Source organism: Adiantum capillus-veneris, chromosome 22 (genome assembly GCF_014529385.1).
Source record: "Adiantum capillus-veneris isolate H3 chromosome 22, ASM1452938v2, whole genome shotgun sequence".
Taxonomy (NCBI): Eukaryota; Viridiplantae; Streptophyta; class Polypodiopsida; order Polypodiales; family Pteridaceae; genus Adiantum; species Adiantum capillus-veneris.
Genome location: NC_140952.1, coordinates 13,051,479 through 13,072,144, shown reverse-complemented (window position 1 = coordinate 13,072,144; position 20,666 = coordinate 13,051,479).

Genomic DNA, 20,666 nt, shown 5'->3' with positions numbered 1-20,666 from the left:
TTCGAGTTCTTATGGAAGCATCTCGATTGAAAGGAAAACAATTGTATTGTTCCTTTGTGGATTTCAAGAAAGCTTTTGACATGGTACTGCGAGGAAATCTTTGGAGATGTATGCAAACCCTTCAAGTGCCAAGAGAATTTATGCATGCAGTCTTTTGCATCTACCAAACAGTGATATGTCGACTACGTCTGGGAGATGGAATTTCAGAATTTTTTGCAAGCACCATTGGTGTCAAACAAGGATGCCCACTTTCCCCAACCCTCTTTGGGCTACTCATTGATGAATTGGAATGCATGGTTCTTGATTTTATGCAACAAGAAGGCATAGAAGAGGTTAAGATCAGAAATGTGGTGATCACGCTTTTGCTTTATGCCGATGATGTAGTGCTCTTGGAACATACCTTAGAGGATGCACAAAAGCTTATGTCTTGGAACACTTTTGCCTACATACTGAGCTGATCGTGAATGGATCCAAAACCAAGGTTATGCTTGTAAAGACCCTCAATGAAAAAAATCCATACATTGTATACAACAATGAGCAACTTGAAGTGGTAGATCGCTTCAAGTACCTTGGCGTTGAGGTTCCATCTAATCATAAATGGAAGGATTGAGCAATGTGTCGCTTGGAAGACGAAAAGAGGGCTTATTATGCATTTGAGAACATGTGCAATGCTAGAGAGGTCAAGTGTTGGGCTCTCAAAAAGTACTTCTTTGACACATTGGTGACATCGGTGCTTCTTTATGGAGTGGAGGTGTGGAGTGGTAGCATTGGGAAGTCTACTTGGAAAGAGTTTGAGAATGTCCAAAAGCGTTTTCTCACCAACTTTCTCCAAGCCAAGGCACAAACACCCTACATGCTCTTACTTCTTGAGTCCGGATCGCTTCCCATTGAGGTCTTGGGCATGCAACGGGTTGTGGAGTACATGCTTAAGACACAACATATCCCTTTGTATCGACTTCCTAGACTCTCTCTCTCTCTCTCTCTCTCTCTCTCTCTCTCTCTCTCTCTCTCTCTCTCGTGTAGCCGTTTTGACATGGTAGACAATAGCTCACTCTTTTGATCATAGCATCTTTATTTGAACTCCGATCTGGGTTATCTATAGCCTCACTCAAAGAGAATCGGACGCCCAGTATGCATTGATGTAAAAAAGAAATCAAGAGTTAAGGAATGTATTTTTGTAGCAGCATTTTTGAAGTGAACATGTTCATGAAAGTTCACTCTCATCTCTTATTTTATATACAATGTCTTTCAGTACCATTGCTTATTTCAAAGGCGAAGGTGATGTTATTGTCTTTGGGGATATGAATGCTCGCACAAAAACATTGCAATATGATACTCAACAATTTGATATGCCATACATTTCAAGGAAATTGAAGGAAGTTTGCTTGTATGATCGTACTTCAATGGATGAGAAAGAGCCCGATCACTATGAAAAGTTACTTTTATACATGTGTAATAGCACGGGTATGCGCATTGTGTTAGCATCAAGCTAACTCGGATAACATTTTTCGAAGCTTTTATTGTAAAAACACTTATTATTTTGATGAATCGGGGATGTTGTAACTCCTACTTTCCAAATAAACATTGTAATTAATGAGCCAGGGCTACAAGCTTTTAGACTGTATCAACCTATCTCTAGTTAGAGCTCCCAAATTATTAGTTTTGACCACAAAAACCTTGGCTAAGGTATAAAAGCCAAGTTTTGTAAGTATTTTAAAAGTTTTGGATAATAGAAACACAATGTGAGCTAACGGCGCTCACTTCTCTCCTTCTCACGCTTCCTACTCCCTTCTCGGTTGTCACATTGCAGTGCCGTCTGTTGCGTCGCAACCGCAGGTAAGAGCTCTATGCATTGACGTAAGCATTTCATGGTAATCCGTAGCTTTTGGCATCACCGACCCGCGGCCTAATTTCATCATAAGTAGGAGTTCAAGCTTCAAAATCATAAAATAAGTATGGGTAGGATATTGGGGCATCATTGCTAAGCATTTAGATGCATTCAGGGTCGAAAATGACTAGATCAGAAACTCACTGCAAGCGTTTTTATACTTGACCTAAAGTGGGATTTGAGACCATAAGCATGTGTGCTTAGGTCTTATAAACATGTCCTATAATTTTTGTAACATTTCGATATCGTTTGATGTTGTACGAGTTGTGATTTGTTTGCCGATTAGCAACTAGCTTTTGGTGATTTTTGTCATTTGAGTGTAGCTTGAGTTAAATGCAATCTATTTGTTGTTTTTCAAGAGATTGAAAACCTCTTGTAGCCTCTATGCACTAGTCGAATGAGCTTCGTCCCATGGATTGACAATTATAGACGTAGTTCTGGCTATGTCTGCAATAAGATAGGAGTGAGTTTAGACACCCGTCCTACATTTGGTGCCGCTGTCGGGGATCGAAGAGACCTAACTACGAAAAAACATGAGCATCTTGTGAAGTTATTCTTTAACTTCCTCTAGGATCACCTAGAGTCAAAACTTTCTTTTTAAAACCGCATAGCTTAAGATTGTCGTCTTTTGTTGTGTGTAGAGGTAGCTTGGAAGTAGGTTGTACTTGGTAAGTACCTTTTAGGATTGTAGGACTGTAGGATTATATTAGGATTTTGACAATGATTGACGGACGAGACAAGTCTTAAGATCAAGGCTCAAAAAAATCATTAAAAAACAAGAGAAGGAGTGTTTGTGGACACTTTCCGCAACCCCATTGCAGTAAAACCTAGAAGTAGGGTAAGTAGAATCCAAGGTGACATCTCAAAACATTGCTCTATCCAAAAGAATCAATTGTGAGTTGTTTATGAAGTTGCAGAATTTCAGGACTACTGCTGGAAACAGCACTAAAAGACTTTCCACCACTAAATCCGGCTAGAGATTATGCTTTAAAAGTTGTATGGACCAGTGGGTAAGCGTAAGGACGTATTCGAGGTAAACTTTCAAGAGCTTGCAAAAACTTAGATTATTTATTTTTTCTTGATATTTTAGGCCAAATTCAGTTATGACTTGACTCAGAGGCTTAAAATAGCTCATAAAAAGACTGTCACTGAAAAAGTTGAAAAAAGTGCTCATTTTAGGCCAAAAGTACATAATTGTGATTATTTAATTTCATCTCAAAAGTACCCAAGGTTGATACTAGAGACTCTATGCATGTGTACAAACATCTTTTGTAAAGGCCCATAGAATTTGGATCACCAAACTGACCAAAACCTTGGTAAAATTTGAAATATGTACTGACTGATGAGAACTTGAGTGTAAATTTAAAAAATCTTGTTCAAACGCAATGAAGCTTGACTCATAGGCTTATATTGAAGTGTTAAACAAGTGTACATGCTCAGATGACCAAAAAGATATAAAAATTTACCAAAAAGTGAATAATCACGATTATTTACTTTTGTCCCATTTTTCAACTTTTTTTACCAACCCAGCATACCACTAGTTTTAGCATGTTATATTAAGCCCACAAATCAAATTTGGTAAGATTTGGATCATTGAAGTGAAAATTGTGGCCAAATTTGCAAAGTCACACTCTAGAGACACAAAATTATTAACCATTTGAACAAGGATTATCCAAACTTGATGAAACTTGGCTAGGGAGCTTAAGTTGAGCAATTTAACCATTCTGTGTCAACATTGTGGCAAAAATTTGCATAAAAATAGCAAAAGTAAATAATCGTGATTATTTACATCTGCTACAAAATTGGATATTTTTGCATATTTGAGTATACCACAAGGTCAAGCATATCAAGTAAACCACACAAATCAAATTTGGTGAAATTTGGATCACAAAAGTGAGACTTAAGCCAGATTCTGAAAAACTGAGTTTGCGAACACGAAACAGTTGATAACTTGGACAAATTTTGTTTAAGCTCATTGAAACTTGTCCAGAGACCTTAACAAGTTAATTACTTTTTTTAAAAACCCAAAAAGTGCAAAAATTTGAGGAAAGTAAATAATCACGATTATTTACTTCTGATACACAGAGACAGATTTTTGGACTTTTGAACTTGTGCAATGTTAGATCAACATAATACAAGGCCACCAGTCAATTTTGGTTTCAATCGGATCCAAATTAGTCCATGTTCACTTAGTTTCTAGGTTGTAGATCAGTCCTTTGGCTTTTTGCAAAAGCAGAATTTGAAAGTCTCAATTGCTAACTCACTTTTCTCAAGTTGAAGTGATACACATAGACCAATCACAATAGTGATCAAAAATTGTATAGTCTTTATGAAAGGGTAAGCTAGCTTTATTAAAACTGATATAGGAATCAGGTTGCAGACAAGGAATTGAAAGCTTGATAGGAGTTGCAATCAAGTCAAGTGGAAGAAACTGATAACAAATCAACCCGACGGTAAGTACTCTATCCAGGGCTTCACAAGTCTATATGAACCCTAGATCTGGTCGTACACTAGTAAAACAAGGCATATGTGGAGAGACCACTAGTAGAGTATCCACAGAAGAAAGTGTGAATCAAGGCAATCACTTGGACACTATCTTTGAAGAAGTCTCGGATACTTTTTCAGAATCAACATCTGAAATGTCTTCCTATTCGACTCATTCAAGAACCGGAACGACAGTGCGGTATAAGCACATACTCACCTTTTATAAGACTAATTGCCATGGAGCTCAATTTACCTCAACCCTAATGAAGAGCATGACATTCGCATTGATGACCATGACATAGAGTTTGAAGAGGAAAGCAAGGAAAACAAACAAGAAAAAATGTATATGGCTAAAAACGGAACTCAATATTTACAAGTTGGAAACCCTGATGTGATAGAAAAATGGGAGTTAGAAGTAAATATCATAATTCCAGATATGGCAGCAAAAGAAGGACCACCGACTTTAGAACTTGAGGGATACGATCAAGTTGATTTTGAAGCCTTTGAAATGGTTTAGCATGGTAATCCTAGGATCGGAGTCTATTGTTGGGAGGATAGAAATGTCAAAGATCTTCTATGGACTTCTCATGCCAAATCAGGACAGTTAACACCCATGAAGATCATCTACATCTTCAAAATCAAGGACAAGGGTTTAGTAGATCTACCAACCTACCTATTTAGGGATTGTTATAACAATAACTTTGTTATGATGAGTCCTGAGGAGGTGGAACAAACCAAATACCAGGGGTACTCCATAAGGGATTGGATATTGGGCCAAGGACCAGAAACTATTCCAGGAGAGGAAGTTTGCGAGAGATCTTTTGAGAGCAATATTAAAAAACCCAAAACTACCTCATCACGAAGAAAACCAAGTGACACTAAAGCCAGTCTAGGGCTACATGAGTCACTATTTTCAACAGACTAGTTTGAAGGACTCGGAATAGGACCAACTGCCAGGAGACCGGGAGTTGAACCAAACAGACGTGTCAGACCAGCTGATTTTCAAAAATGGGTCAAAATATACAATAGATATGGGGATCCATACGACCACTTAGCAAGCTTTAAACAAGTGCTAAGAGCAGAAGGCATATTTGATTTCCATACTCAGTTTGAGGGATTTGGAATGACATTAGAAGGAAAAGCACTGACATGGCTCCAAAACATTCCATCAAGGTCAATCATGGACTTAAATACATTAGCTCACGGATTTGTAGCTGAATGTTCCAAAATGAGGATCAAACATAATACTATAGCTCAAATCTATAGCTTCAAACAGAAACAAGGTGAGTCTGTTAGGGATTGTGCAACTAGAATGAAACAATACATTGCAAGATGCCCAAAACTAGAAATACCTGCAGAAGAAAGATTAGTATCATTATTTCTAGAGGGACTGCTAAACAAAGAACTTCATGCTATATTGTATAGCAAGAAACATATGACCCTAGAAGAGTGTGTGTCAGATGCTATAGACTTAGGAGCCAATTATGACGTTTTCAATGAAGAGGATGTCCATAAGGATAATCAAAGTGAGAAAATAGCATCCACCAAATTAGCACAAGTGGGAATGGCTATTGTAGCACCGCTTACAGCCATAGAAGACATGTTCAAAAGGATGAATGAAATGATGAATAATATGCAAAAAGCACCTATGAGGGGACCAAGACAAGGGATACCTCAATAGGGATAACCAATTAGGTCGCAGAAATGGTGTGCAATTGAGGGTAAATGGACCAACCATGAGACCAATGATTGCTATTGCCGACCAAAGTATGATGGAAATGTTCAATATGTGCCTATGAGGCCACAAGGACAACCCATGTACAGATATCAGCCTAATATGGCCCCAACTCAAAGACCACCGATGGGTATGGAAAGACCTCAACCCGTATTGGGTCAACAACCTCCATATCCTGGACATAATGCAGTGCATGTAAAGTACATGCATTCAAAGGAGTCATAGATGAACAAGCACTAGTGCTTGTTACACCCTATGTTGAGCCTAGTCCATCTACAGTAATGGTAGAAGGAGATTGGTATAATTGACATCTACAGTAATGGTAGAAGCATTAGTGCCTGTTACACCCTATGTTGAGCCTAGTCCATCAACAGTAATAGTAGAAGGAGATTGGTATAATTCACATCCACCACCAATGGAAGAATATGTGACTTATACTACACTAGAACTTGCACTGATGTACTATATATCTAATCAAGGTGTTAGACCTCCGATGTTAATACCCATGATTAAGCCAAGAACTAGGGATGTCATAACTATGGTGCAGATGATCACTAGAAAAATGAATGCCCAAATCCTGACAAGAACATTAAGCCAAACATCACTGCTCAGCTCTGCTATCCACTTACTCACTACCCCTGCATTCACTTCAATCTCCTTACTTTTTTCCTTCAACTCTTGCATCTCTGCCACTAATTTCTCATTTTCCACCTTCAATTCCTCATTCTCCCTCCTAACACTTTCTTTTCCTGCTAGGCTGAAACCAATTTTTGAATATGTCCGTCGACACCTCCATGTGTTTCCTCCAAAGCCTTATAGCTTTATTCCACATCTCTTGTGTATACTCCAGCACTTCTTGCTTCAGAATATCCGCATCCGAATTTGCAACCAAAATACCTGTCATTCCCTTGTTCTGCAATGCGGCTTTCTCCATATCTATCAACAGAGTCAATCTATTAATCAGGAAAATATTCTCAGTAGTCAACTCAGCCACTTTATCTCCTAGTTCTTTGAATCGGTCATCCACTGCAGCTTTTAATCCGTCTGCCCACTTAGTAAAATCCTCAGCTACACTCAAAACTTCCGCATTTCTCGCCAAAGCCTCTCCTGTAATCCATCTAACTTCCTCCTGTAGTCTTTCTTTATCTGATCTCTCCTAAAACAACTGCATCCGAAATTTTTGCATCTCCCACTCCGGGATAGCACTGCATTTATGCTCCATTTTCTCAACTTCCATCACTCTCAGAGCTGCATCTTGATTCTGCATAAACTCATTCAGTTGAGTCAAACTGGTAGCTGCCTCTTCCATAGAAAAAATTCCCTTCTGCTCATAATTGTCACTGCTTCCCGCTTTTACTTTGAAACTTTACAGAGCAGTCTTCTCAACACCTCGACCCATTCCTTTCATGAACAGCGTTACCTTCTTGCCCTTGGACTCCTATTTCTTTGATTCTGATTCCATTGTGAAACTGTTCGGCTTTGATTTCGATTCTTCTAAACCCCTCCAAGAGACTTTGAAAGGTAATTTACCTTTTTCAACTGTTGGAAAGCCCAACAACAATTTCCTTCTCTTACTTCCATATACTATTCCCTCTTCTTTAGCCACATCTACCATTGGTGTCTTCAAACCTGTTGCTACTGACGAAACCTTCAGAACATACTCAAAAATTGTAGCCAAATAAGGTGCTACTCTGCCCACTGCTGGTGTCCGACGTCGGTCTCTTTTTCCAGTTAACTGCATCCGATCATATAGAATTGATGCCCAATCCACCTTAATGCCTCTCTGCGCCTGAAACAAAGGAGCAAAAGCCTCCTTGGACATGTAGGCAGTCTTCTGGAGGATACACACTTTTTCCAAATACCAAAACAAATTTGAAGCTCTGTTTCCACCCGCATTCTTCACCATGTAGGATGCCTTCGTGCCTACCGGATTTCCGAATTCCCCTTTCATCTGGGAATCGGTCAGCTTCCTCGTCTTAGCCGGCACATTTAGACAGGGAACCTTGAAGACTTTAGACACCAACTTTGGTGTCAATATCACATCTGCTGTAATCATTTCATCACTTTCCTTTATCGTATTCCACTGCTGCTCAGCAAATTCATTTTTTGCCCATGTATCCCAAGATAGACACGCAAATTCATAAAGACCTATACGCTTTAGCCATACCTGGGTTTCCGCTTCATTAGGGTCAAACGCTGCCACCGCCATCTCCACGCTACCCTGATCACTCAGAGATTCAGCCTCATCGCTTTCCACCTTGATTGGCTCTTCATGTTGCCTCGCTTTGAACAACTCCTCCATCGCCGTCTTCATCGACCTGGTATTCGGCATTGCTTCTGACACATCCTCTTGCATACCCGCCATGAGCTTGCCCTTAATATTCTCAAAAAACATGTCACCCTTCTCACCCGACTTAACACTCACTAAACTGTGACACTCACACACTTGGATGTGATCCTCAACTCCTCTCACCACCTTACTCTTATGATGATGAAAATTCTCCTCGATTCGAGCACGCCATGCAGGATTCGCCAAAAAATTATTCTTCCTTAAGTGAGTCACATCAGCACTAAGCGAATTTTCTGCCTTAAAATGAGTACCCCCACTTATTAGTACCTCTGTACCCTTTTGTTCAATTGCACTCCTCCAACTTTCCACTTTCGAGACTTCAAATCCGACAGTCAAATTTCCGACTTCCAATCCGTAATCCGAATTCTGAATCCCAAATCCCTTGACAAGTTTTGAATTGCTAGAAAAAATTGCCAATTCTGCCTTTGAACATTCCAGTGCAACTCCCAGAACACCAATTGTCAACAATTTACTGCCAATATCCTCAGCCCTATTAACCATTAGGAACCTCAGGACCTTTTCCATAAAATTTCTTCAATCTGAATCCATTCACGGGTTTCACAATCTTTGTTTCAAAGACATCTTTCAACAAAAATGTTCCTTGACCCTGTTCTGATTCAATCTAATAAGGTCCCAAATATCTCAGCTTCAACTTACCTGGATGTGGTCCCAATTTAGAATTGTATAACATCACCCAATCCCCTTTCTGAAAAATTTTGAATTTCATCTGCCTAGACATCCATGCTTGTCTCCTCTTCTGCCCAATTTCCACCAAATAGGCACTCTGAATTCTAACCTCTTCCAATTTAAGCAGTTCCTTCTGTCCATAAGGAATTGATTCCTGCGGACTTAACTTATGTTGAACTGACAACCTCAAACTTGGAATTACATATTCCATTGGCACCACAGCTTCTATCCCAAAGACCAATTTGAAAGGTGTCATTCCAGTCGCCACCTTAAAAGCTGTTCAAAAAGCCCATAGTGTTGAATCCAACTTGTCATCCCAATCCGATTTGTTTTCCGACACAATCTTCTTCAAAATTCTCACCAACACTTTATTAGAGCTTTCTACCTGCCCATTTGCTTGAGGATGATATGGGGTAGATTTCTTTTGCAAAATCATATGTCTGGATGTCAACTCCTGAATCACAGAATTCAAAAAATGTGTTCCCTGATCTGTCACCAACTCAATAGAACATCCAAATCTTGTCATAATGTTTTTATATAGAAACTTTGCTACACTTGTTGCTTTAGTATCTCTCAAAGCCACTGCTTTCACCCATTTGGTAGCATAATCTGTTGCAACAAGAATATGTCTGGAACCTATCCTCTTTGCCCTTGGTTTTTTGGGCCTACAAAATCCATTCCCCACTTCTCAAATGGTTCTAATGGCAATACTGGATGATCCTGCATCCTGTCCCCTTGTGTAGGCTGCCCCATCTTTTGACATTGAACACATTCCTTGGCAAAACTATGTGCATCCTTCAATAACAAAGGCCACCAAAGTCCAGCTTGTAAAATTTTCCGACCTGTAATTTCCCTTGAGAAATGTCCTCCAGCTGATGTGCCTCCTACAATACTCATTTCTGTTCTTCATCCAGAACACATCGTCTTATAATTTGATCTGCTCCTCTTCTATATAATGCTCCAGCTATAATTAGAAATGGTCTGCTCCTCAATGCAAACTTCTTCCTCTGATCTGGAGACATTGTCGAAGGTAAAACTCCATCTGTCAAAAACTAAACCATCTGATCATACCAATTGTCAAAAAACTGTCCTTCCACTCAGAACAAATCCGCATCATGTAATTTATCCGATACTCCTGGTAATTCCTCCTTATGTTTCAATCTATTGAGGTAATCCACCACTGCATGCTGAGTTCCTGGAGTATGAACAACTATGTAATCAAATTCTTGTAACATGAGCATCCACCTTGCTAATTTGCCTTCCAGTTTTGGCTTCTTTACCAGAAACAATGAAGCCTGATGATCCACATGAAAAACCACTTTGTTCCCTAACAGATAATGTCGGAATTTTTCCAAAGCAAAAATCATTCCCAAAGCTTCCGTTTTCGTAACTGTGTAATTCTTCTCCGGTGCTCTCAACATTCTACTAGCATAATAAACCGGTCTGAACCATCCCTTAATCTTCTCCTGTAATAAAATAGCTCCTACTGCCATGTCGAAAGCATCAACATACACATGAAATGGCAATTCCCAATTTGGTGGTTGAAGTATAGGTGAAACTACCAACATCTTTTTGATAATCTGACTTCTCTTTAGCTTCTCCCCAAACAAATTCCACTTCCTTCTTAGTCAAATGACTAAGTGGTGCGCTCACATCCGCCAAATACTGTAAATACCTACCATGCCATTTGATATGTCCAACAAACCGCATCACTACCTTCAAATTTTCCGGAGCTACAGCTTTCTGAATGGCACTGATCTTTTCCCCATCAATCGACATCCCTTCTTGAGAGATAATATGTCCTAACAATTTTCCCTTCTGTACTGCTATTGCACACTTCTGGGGATTAAGTGACATCCGAAACATCCTACATCTTTCAAAACACTTCCTCAAATATTCTAGATACCTGACTCTTTCCCCAAAAACTGAAAAATTATCCATAAAAATCCTCATGAAATCTGTCAAATGTGGCTCAAAAGTTTTAAAATCTGCCTTCGAAAACGATGGTGGTCCATCCTTCAATCCAATGCTCATCACTGTATATGCAAAAGCTCCCCATTCTGTGATAAAAGCAGTTTTTTCATTATCCTCCTCAACCATTGGTATTTGATTGTACCCTGAAAATCCGTCAAGAAAAGTGTACATCTCATGTCCCGCTACATCATCCAGAACTAAATCAATAAAAGACACGATCTGCAACTGTTGCTGCATGCAATTTTTTGTAATCCACACAAACCCTTAACTTTCCCGACTACTTGGGTACCACTACAATTGGTGACAACCATTCCGCCTGATCCACTCGCACTATAAACCCTGCATTCAGCAATTCATCCAATTCCTCTTTCACCTGCTTGGCATAATTTGGATTCATCCTGTATCTTTGCTGAATCACTAAAACAGCATCCGTTTTCAAATTTATATGATGCTTATACACTTGAGGATCCATGCCCTTCAAATTAGAATAATCCCATGCAAAGATATCAATATACTCCAACAGTAATTCCTTCAAGTCCTCCTTGAAGCCTTCTTCCAAATGAACACTAACTCTTACCATCTTTGGATGATCCTCCGTCCCCAAATTCAAATCCTGTAAATCATCCTCCTTTACTTGAGAAACTTTATTTATCATCTTATCATACAGAGATTCCGCTCTCTGAATTTCCTCCTTTGGCTCCAATTCTGAATCCTCGATCACAGTTTCCTCTCGGATTTTCTTCTCTTCTAAATTTTCATGTTCCACACCATCTGTATTCCCCTGCAACTGATCAATTCCCAAACTGTTTTCTTTTTCTACATATTTGTCAATGATCCGCTCCACATCTACCTCAAATACCAAAACAGTTGTTGGATTTGCTGCTACGAAATATGCTTCTTCATCATCCTCCAATCCTTCTGACATGTTAATTTCTTGTACCAACATTGGCTTCATCTCTTCTGAAAATTCCTTCTTCGGCCCCATTGATAATGTAACTTCTCTCCTTCCTTTCTTAACCGTCACTTCATTCTTTCCCCAATCCTGTTTTAGCTTAGCCGTGCGAAACCATGGCCTCCCCAACAACATAGAATAGGTATTTTTTGAATCCTTCATCCTGATGACTACAAAGTTTACCGTAAATTGCAATCCATGAATGATAATTCCTTGCCTCCTTAACATCCCCACTGGTTGAACTCTGCTCTGATCAGCCATACGCACTTGAAATGGAGTTGGTTCCAACCTGACATCTTGCATCCTTAGAAATTCCGATTCCAAAAGTATGTTGACCCCTGATCCACCATCCAATAGAACATTGGAAAATTTGCGGTTATTAAATTCTAACGACAGTGTTGGTACTGAAAAATCCACATCCTCCGGGCTAATCTAACAACTCTGAACTGTCTGCTGCACCTCCTACATACTCGGAACCGTCTTTTTCCTCCTCATCACTCTATATAGTCTATCTCTGAAAATTGGAACTAATGACAATAACTGATCCAAGGTAAAATGTATAGAGAAATTAGTTAACTCTTCAAACAAAGCATCCATCCTTTCTCTTTCCTTCTCCTCCTTTTTTACTCCTTTCTCCTTCGATTTAAGCTTGCTCTTTTGTTGATCCTTTTCCTTCAAATATTCAGCTACTTCATCCCGAATCTCCTTCTGCTCCTCCCAATCCAATGGAGGTTTCAACCTCGCTTTGGACCTTGTTGTCACTAATACATCTACTTCCTCTTGCAAACATTTAGAACAATCACATTCCAGCTGACAATCCATAGCAACTTCATTCACCCCTTGATCCTGAAATGATTCTACTACTATCAAACTGCTTCTAGGCTCTTTGTTTGCTTCAGCTGACTGTGCTGGTGGTGCTGGCAATTGCGGCACTAGCCCTCTTGGCTGTTGTTGATGTTAGAAAATAAGACGTAGCTAAATAGATTTTTGAGTAGATTACTTAATGGAGAGAGATAGATTTCACACACAAGAGATTATAGAGTAGAGAGAGAGAGAGAGTACACACGATATACGTGGTTCACCCAATGTGGGCTACGTCCACGGGAAAGCAGCCACTCAATGGCTTTAGCACTTCAAAAGAAGAAGTAATTTACAAAGGGATTAAACCTTGATAGAGCTCCCGCCTTGCTTCACTCTCACCACCTCACACTCACCTTGTTGCATCAACTTCACACTATGAAATGTGTGTAGAAATGGCCTCCTTTTATAGGCCAAAAGGGCTGCCCTCTCTTATGAGAGACAGCCATGTGTAGCCGCCCTTGTGCGAATAAGTCCAAATCGGACCCTCCAATCCGCCCATGTGTGGCCGCCCTTGAGAAGACAAGTCCGCTTTTGAATTCGGCCACCGACCACCAGCCATTGACTTCCGACCACCGGCCACCGACCAACCGACCGGTTGTTTTCCGACCACTTTTCGGCCGCCGACTGGCCATAATATTACGGAAAAAAGGAATATTCCGGCAAAAAAAAAGTCTCGGGGCCTCTAAAGTTGCCCCTGATTCTTGTCCGTGAAAATTTTGGTTTCCGGTGAGTGATTTTCCTTCACGCACAATGGCTTCTCCTCATAATGGGGGCCTTACAAATGTGCGCTTTTACCACAGAAAATTACAAGGGTAAATAAGGCTCCATACTTAACAGTTGATTCCCCCCTTGGAAATTCCAAACAAGCTAATTCCATCCTCGTGGTTGTGGCTGCCAATTCTACCACTGCTGCTGCTGATCCCAATTTCCCCCCCATGGGGGTCTTGAATTCTGCCATCCTCCAAATCTCGGTCCTCCTCCCAAATTGAAATTTCCTTTAAATGGTGGTCCCCCTTGATTAAATTGTGGTCTCCACCCTGAATACGGTTGTTGCCTTTGCCATCCTTGATTATTGAACATCCTCTGTCTTCATCCCGTCTCTGGAAACACCCCATGAGTTTGAGGTCCTTGTTGATGTATCTTCTATTGAATCCTTTCTGGTACGACACCCCTGAAATTCGGATTAAACCAACATTCCTTTGTCCAATTCCCATCCTTAACACAAATTTCACAATGAGGGGTTTTTGATTCCACAACTTTCTGCACTCCCAACTTCTTCAATTTCTTTGCTACCAATTTTTCCACTCTTTCCTCTTTCTCTTTAGACTTTTTCTTCGACTTCTTCTTGCCTTTCTTCTTCTTATCCTCATCTTCTTCTGAATCTGAATCCTCACTGGAATCCTCTTCACTATCAGAATCCGCTTTCGTATTTGACTCAGTATCAGTTTCCGAATCCGAATCGCTGTCCGAATCCGGATTATCTGACCTCTTCTTTTTCTTCGACCTACTTTCCTTCTTTTCTTTAGATGACCTCTTGGCTGCTTTCCCATGAGAGACCCCAAACCTTTTCTCTACTCTTTGAGTTGTTTCCACTAATTCTTGTAATCCACCTACAACATCAACTCCAGCAACAGCATTCTTCAATTCCTTCCTTAATCCATTCAAAAAATATCCAGCAAGCATTTCATTAGTTGGCCTTTCTTGAGCAACAAACCTTCTCACGTATTGGTTAAACTTTTGTGCATAATCCTCAACAAACATTTTCCTTTGTTTCACTTCCCTAAGCTTGGTCAACACATCATGTGGAGTCTTTTCCTTTCTGAACCTGTTCAAAAATGCTGCTTTCAAACCATCATAATCAGCAAAATGACCTGCTGAAAAATTACTGAACCATTGCATAGCATTCCCATCCAAAGTAGCCTCAAACTGGCGCATCTTAGCCTGGGCATCGTACACTCCGGAAAATCCTTTGGCCTGCCATCTTGTCTCGTATTTAGATATGTGGCAATCGGGTTGATCAAGTACACATACAAACTTACTGCTTCTTCCCAAAGCTGAAGCGGTAGGCCTGCATGTAGCCGCATGCTTCATGCTGGCTCTATGATTGTCGTGTTCATCCTTTCCAAAATGTCATTTTTTTGAGGTGTCCTTGGGGTTGTCTGTTGCCTCCGAATGCCATTGCTAGCACAAAAGCTTGGCTGCAATATTCGTCTCCATTGTCGAATTTGAGGCATTTGAGCTTGGTACCTGTTTCATTCTCCACAAAGGCTTTTCATCTTTGAAATATGGAAAACACATTGGATTTATTCTTCATTACATAAACCCATGTTTTTCTAGTTGCATCGTCTATGAATGTTACATAGTACAATGAGCCACCAAGGGATGGTGTACTTGCAGGACCCCAAACATCAGAATGAACCAATTCAAGTTTTTAATTTTTTCTTTCATTTCCTATCTTTTGAAATTTTACCCTCTTTTGTTTACCATAAACACAATCTTCACAGAACTCTAAGTCCACTTCTTTCAAACCAGGTAGAAGCTTCTTCGATTGAAGGATTTGCATTCCTTTGACACTCATAAGCCCAAACTAATAGCCACACCGCACTGTCGACTTCTGTAGTTGTTGCACAAGTTGAAGATTGCATGCTAACAGTACACAAGTGAAGTGTATCAACATTTTCTCCTTTGGCAACCACCAAAGGTCCCTTTGAGATCTTCCACCATTTGTTTCCGAATGAAATGTTCTGACCTTCATCATCCAATTGTCCTGTAGAGGTCAAATTTTTGCAAAGTGAAGGAACATGCCTAGCATCTTTAAGCTTTCATTCATTTTCGTTAGTAGTTTTAACACAAACTGCACCTTTGCCAATAATTTCACAAGCTTCATCATCTCCCAAGTACACATGCCCAAAATAGCCTTGCTGTAATCTTGGAAATGTTGCTTGTGTGGTGTCGCATGAAATGAAGCCCCGAAGTCTACTATTCAAAAATTAGATACATTGTCTAATGAGAGAATTAGAGCACCTTGCTCTACTTTACCTGCCACATTGGCCTCCGATGTTAGTTGTTGTCTTGAGACTCCGACTCCTTCTTCTTCTTCTTCTTGGATCAGAATCCTTCTTAACGTGACCCTTCTTGCCGTAGTTCCAACATTCAAGAACTAACTTTATGTGTGACTTGCTCCGCCATAAGCAATCACGACCCTTTTGGTTTTTGAACCTCTCCTTCGATCTTTCCCTCGTTTTCACTGGCAATGCAGCACTTGATGGTTCACTTGTGCTTCTCCTTTGCATTTCCTTGCTTAGAAGACCACCCACAACATCATCAAACTTAAGAGTTTCTTTGTCAGAGATAGAGTTACTTACAGCCATCACAAGGGTGTCACAACTATCTGGTAGAGAGGATAGTATAAGGAGGGCTCGCACTTCATCGTCAAAATTGACCTTCACCGATGGAAGTTGACTTATGTTGGTGTTAAAGTTGTTTAGGTGTTCTGCAACTAAACCACTTTACCATTTTTAGATTAAATAAGCGCTTCATGAGAAATACCTTATTGGATCCTAATGGTTTCTCATAGAGGCCGTCAAGTGACTTCATTCAGTCCTCCGTAGTCTTCATCTCCAAAATGTTCAAGGCCATCGTTGATGCCAAGCTTAGCTTGATTGTTACTAGTGTCTTTTGGTCAAGGACAATCCATGCTTCATCTGCCATTGCTACAGGCTTGTTTGCAAGACTGCCTAGTGACAACAAATAAAGGTCCTGTGTAGAGATAGTCTTCAATTTGCATCTTTCAATGTTGGTAGTTTTTGTCGTTGAACTTCTTGATCTTGAGCTTACCTTCCTTTGCCATTACTCCCACTCAATTCTAGGAATCCTTTCCTTGAGATACTTTAGCTATGAGAAAACCTTGCTATGATACCAATAGGGAGTAGCTAAGTAGATATTAGAGTAGTTTACTTAATGGAGAGAGATAATTTTCACGCATGAGAGATTATAGAGTAGAGAGAGAGAGAGAGAGAGAGCACACATGATGTGCATGGTTCACCAAATGTGAGCTACGTCCACGGGAAAGCATCCACTCAATGGCTTTAGTACTTCAAACTAGAAGTAGGTTACAAAAGGATTATACCCTTAATGAAGCTCCCGCCTTGCTTCACTCTCACCACCTCACACTCACCTTGTTTCATCAACTTCACATTGCAATTTGTGTGTAGAAGAGGCCTCCTTTTATGGGCCAAAAGGGATGCCCTCTCTCATGAGAGGCAATCGTGTGTAGCCGCCCTTGTGTAGACAAGTCCAAGTTGAATTTTCCCATGCATCCATGTGTGACCGTCCTCTTGAGAAGACAAGTCTGCCTAGAAATCAGCCATCGGCCATTAAATTCGGCCACCGGCTAAAGACTTACGACCATCGGCTACCAACCATTGACTACCGGCCAACCGAACGATTGTTTTTTGATCACTTTTCGGCCGCCATCCTACCATAATATTCAAACAAAAAAGGAATATTCCAGCGAGTGATTTTCTTACGCACGATGACTTCTCCTCATAACGAGGGGCCTTACAAATGTGTGTTTTTAAGATTAAAAATTACAAGAAGTAAAGCAGGCTCCATACTTAAGAGGTCCCTTACTTTGAAAGGGAGTTTTCAAGGATAGCAAGAAATGACCCTTGTGCACAGGGAGGCAGGGTGGCAAGCGACACCATTGAAGGCAAGACTGGTACCAAAGAGGGTCACCCCAGCATGAATAGGAGAACTCGTTTTTGCATCCATGGCCAAAACAAGCTATAACACCCGGTGCAATCGCGTCTTCTTCATCTTTGGCTTGTAGACGGCTACCACGGCTTCCACGAAGGTTGAGTTTGTACTAGGGTTGAGTTTATGTAGAGGGTGATTTCCACCATGTCGATACTCCGATGCTCAGTCCTCGTAGCTTCGGCATGCCCAACTTCGACATGCAGACTTTGAATTCCAAAAAACAAAAATTTTGCAGCCAAGGACTTCTACTTAGTTGGGTTTCAAAGGACATAGTTTGTAATTGAAGCCTCCAAAGGACAAGATGAAAACTTTTTCAAATTGAAGCATGATAATGCTTCCATGAATAAAAGTGGTAAGCCTACTTGGTTAGCACCCAACTTGAGCACGGGACTTGTCCCCTACACCTCAAATAAAGTTATGATTCAAAGGCAAGGCCCTTAATGAGCTCCAAGAGAACAGAAATAAGGTAACCTCTTTTAATTTGGTTTTTTATCAGCTAATTACACTCCTAGTTGATGCAAGTTGGTGAGGTTGCCTAGCAGTAAAGGCGAGTTAGGCTATAACTTGTACTGCAAGGAGTAAGGCTCCCTACAAGGGCATTCATGACTCGCAAGGCTTGTGTAGCCAGATTCAAGCAGTACAGACTTCAACACTTTGATGTTTGTGCTTGGATTCACAATCGTCAAGGTTGATCTTTAACTCTAACTTTAGTAAACCAGATTCAAACAAGTCCTAAGGTCTATAAGGTGAAGATTCTCAGCAAGGTTGACTATTTGTCACAATTCATGATGCCAATGGGCATCTCTCTTTCTAGTTGCGTATTTTGGATTTGCTAAGGCTTGCCCCATGGACAAGTTTTCCAAACTCGATGGAGTTAGAAAGTCGTGGTGCACCCATGGTCGGTACGACTGATCAAGGTGAATGCAACCAGTATTGTCCAACTTAAAGGAGGGGCAAAGCAAGGCTTATAGGAACAAGGCTTCTAGGAGCATGGCTCTATATCTATGATCACTTCAAAGCCATTGTAGCGTGCCAATGTGCAGGAAAATAGGTACATGAAGTACATTGAAAACACAATCATGCCACCAGATGTTCCGACTTTCGAATGCCAAGGGTAGTGGTTACAAAAATTGGTAAGTATATTACTTTTACATTTCAATTTTGACTTATTTACTTTTGTAGGATTTTCTACAATGCCAACTTGACAAGCAAATGTTTCTTCGGTTGAGTAGAGATTGGCAGTAAGATGAAATTTGATAGCTAAGCTTCCTGAGCTATCTATTTCAAGATTGGGCAATCTAAGGATTCTCAATAAGATGTATGATTTGGCAAGGCCAATCTTCTTTATGATAGCTCGACAAGGTCGACTCTTTTTTGTTTTGACATATGTGTGTCACTAGGAGCACATGTTAGCTATGAGCAGTCATGCTGCATTCTGTTTCATCTTTTTTATGAACTTATGTGAAGAAGGGCTTCACTTCAGGGTATCTTGCATAGAAGTTTCCAAAGTTTGGAATATGCTATTAGCATACAACTTTGAGAAACCTTGCACCATGTCCATTTGATTTTCTCTTGGAGGAGGTCGATATGATACACACCACGATGGAATGTAGGGTACATTTCTCAGCATACAAGGCTACGAGCCAGCTTGAAGCAAAGACAACCGCTCTCGGAGGCAATAAGGTCAGTACATTTCAAGTTATACTTGTTTCTTCTGTAATTTAACCTAAAAGTTGCCAAATATTTCTCTATTGTGCAGGGCAAAGTGCTTTGCAAGCCTTCATGGGAAGGAAGGCTTCTATTTTGTATCATCCATTGACTTCAAATCAAGGATCATGAAAAACATATTTGGCATTAAGTGGATATAATCTCACGATTTAAGTTTGGCAATAATGCATTGTGATGTATCCATGTCCATGTAATCATGCAAGGCACATATAGCAGTAGCTCACAAGGTTGAGACCGTCATTGAAGCCAAGGGCTTATCAGTCTATTTTTTTTATATGCATGCATGGCATGAAATAAGATGGCAATACATCCACTCCATCATTGTTTACGCTTCCGCAATCACATTAGCTACCTTGTCCAAGAAGAATTGAGGCTGGTAGATGGGCTTCCAATCATTGTATATGTATACAGCGATGGACACTTTACATCATTGGCCATATGCATACGGTGTAACCAATCCAAATGATAGTTTTTATGGGTAGCGGCCTAGCTATCAAGCATTTGATTCATGTCACAACATGAATAGATTAAGAGAGCCTCCATGCAGGTAATCTCTTGTGTAAACACCCGAGAAAATCTAGTCTGACTATTTTCTTTGGGAGTATTTGACATCTTTCTCCTCTGATCATGGAGGAAAAATATTCTCACATGACTTAGTTGTGAAAAAAGATCTCAACTTCATAAGATCTGTTGCTTAGTTGCAGCATTAATTAGGCCTCTAGGAGTGGCAATTTTAGGGGTATGACCCACTAATACATAATCCCTCCATAGGTGTTGAGAGTCATGAGTTGAGCTCAGCACAGTTGTACTTTCAGGGAAAGACGTCCGCAATCTACCAAAGAGTAGTGGAAAAATGCAACTTTCTTGATTGATTCCAAACATTTTTTAACACAAAGCTAACCAAGGGGTTTGGATTGCAAAGGCAACACCCAGGGTTAGCAGTTTCTACTACTTGTTTTTCCAATTGTTTCTTTCACGTTTGCAATGTGCACGTGACTATAGGTAAGTGTACATTATGTTCAACCTCCAGGTATGCATGTGGTTTGGTTTATTTCCAATTTTGAATATGTTTGAATAATCTTAAAAATGCTTCTATCATTTTTCTCTTTAGAGACATGACAAGGTCATATAAGAGCATAGAATTTTGGGTCGCAGTGTCCCAAATACATTTCTACATTATGCAGCTATGGCCCTATATGTAGGGTTTGCTTTGGCACATGTCGTCACATGGCATACAACATGGTCTAGG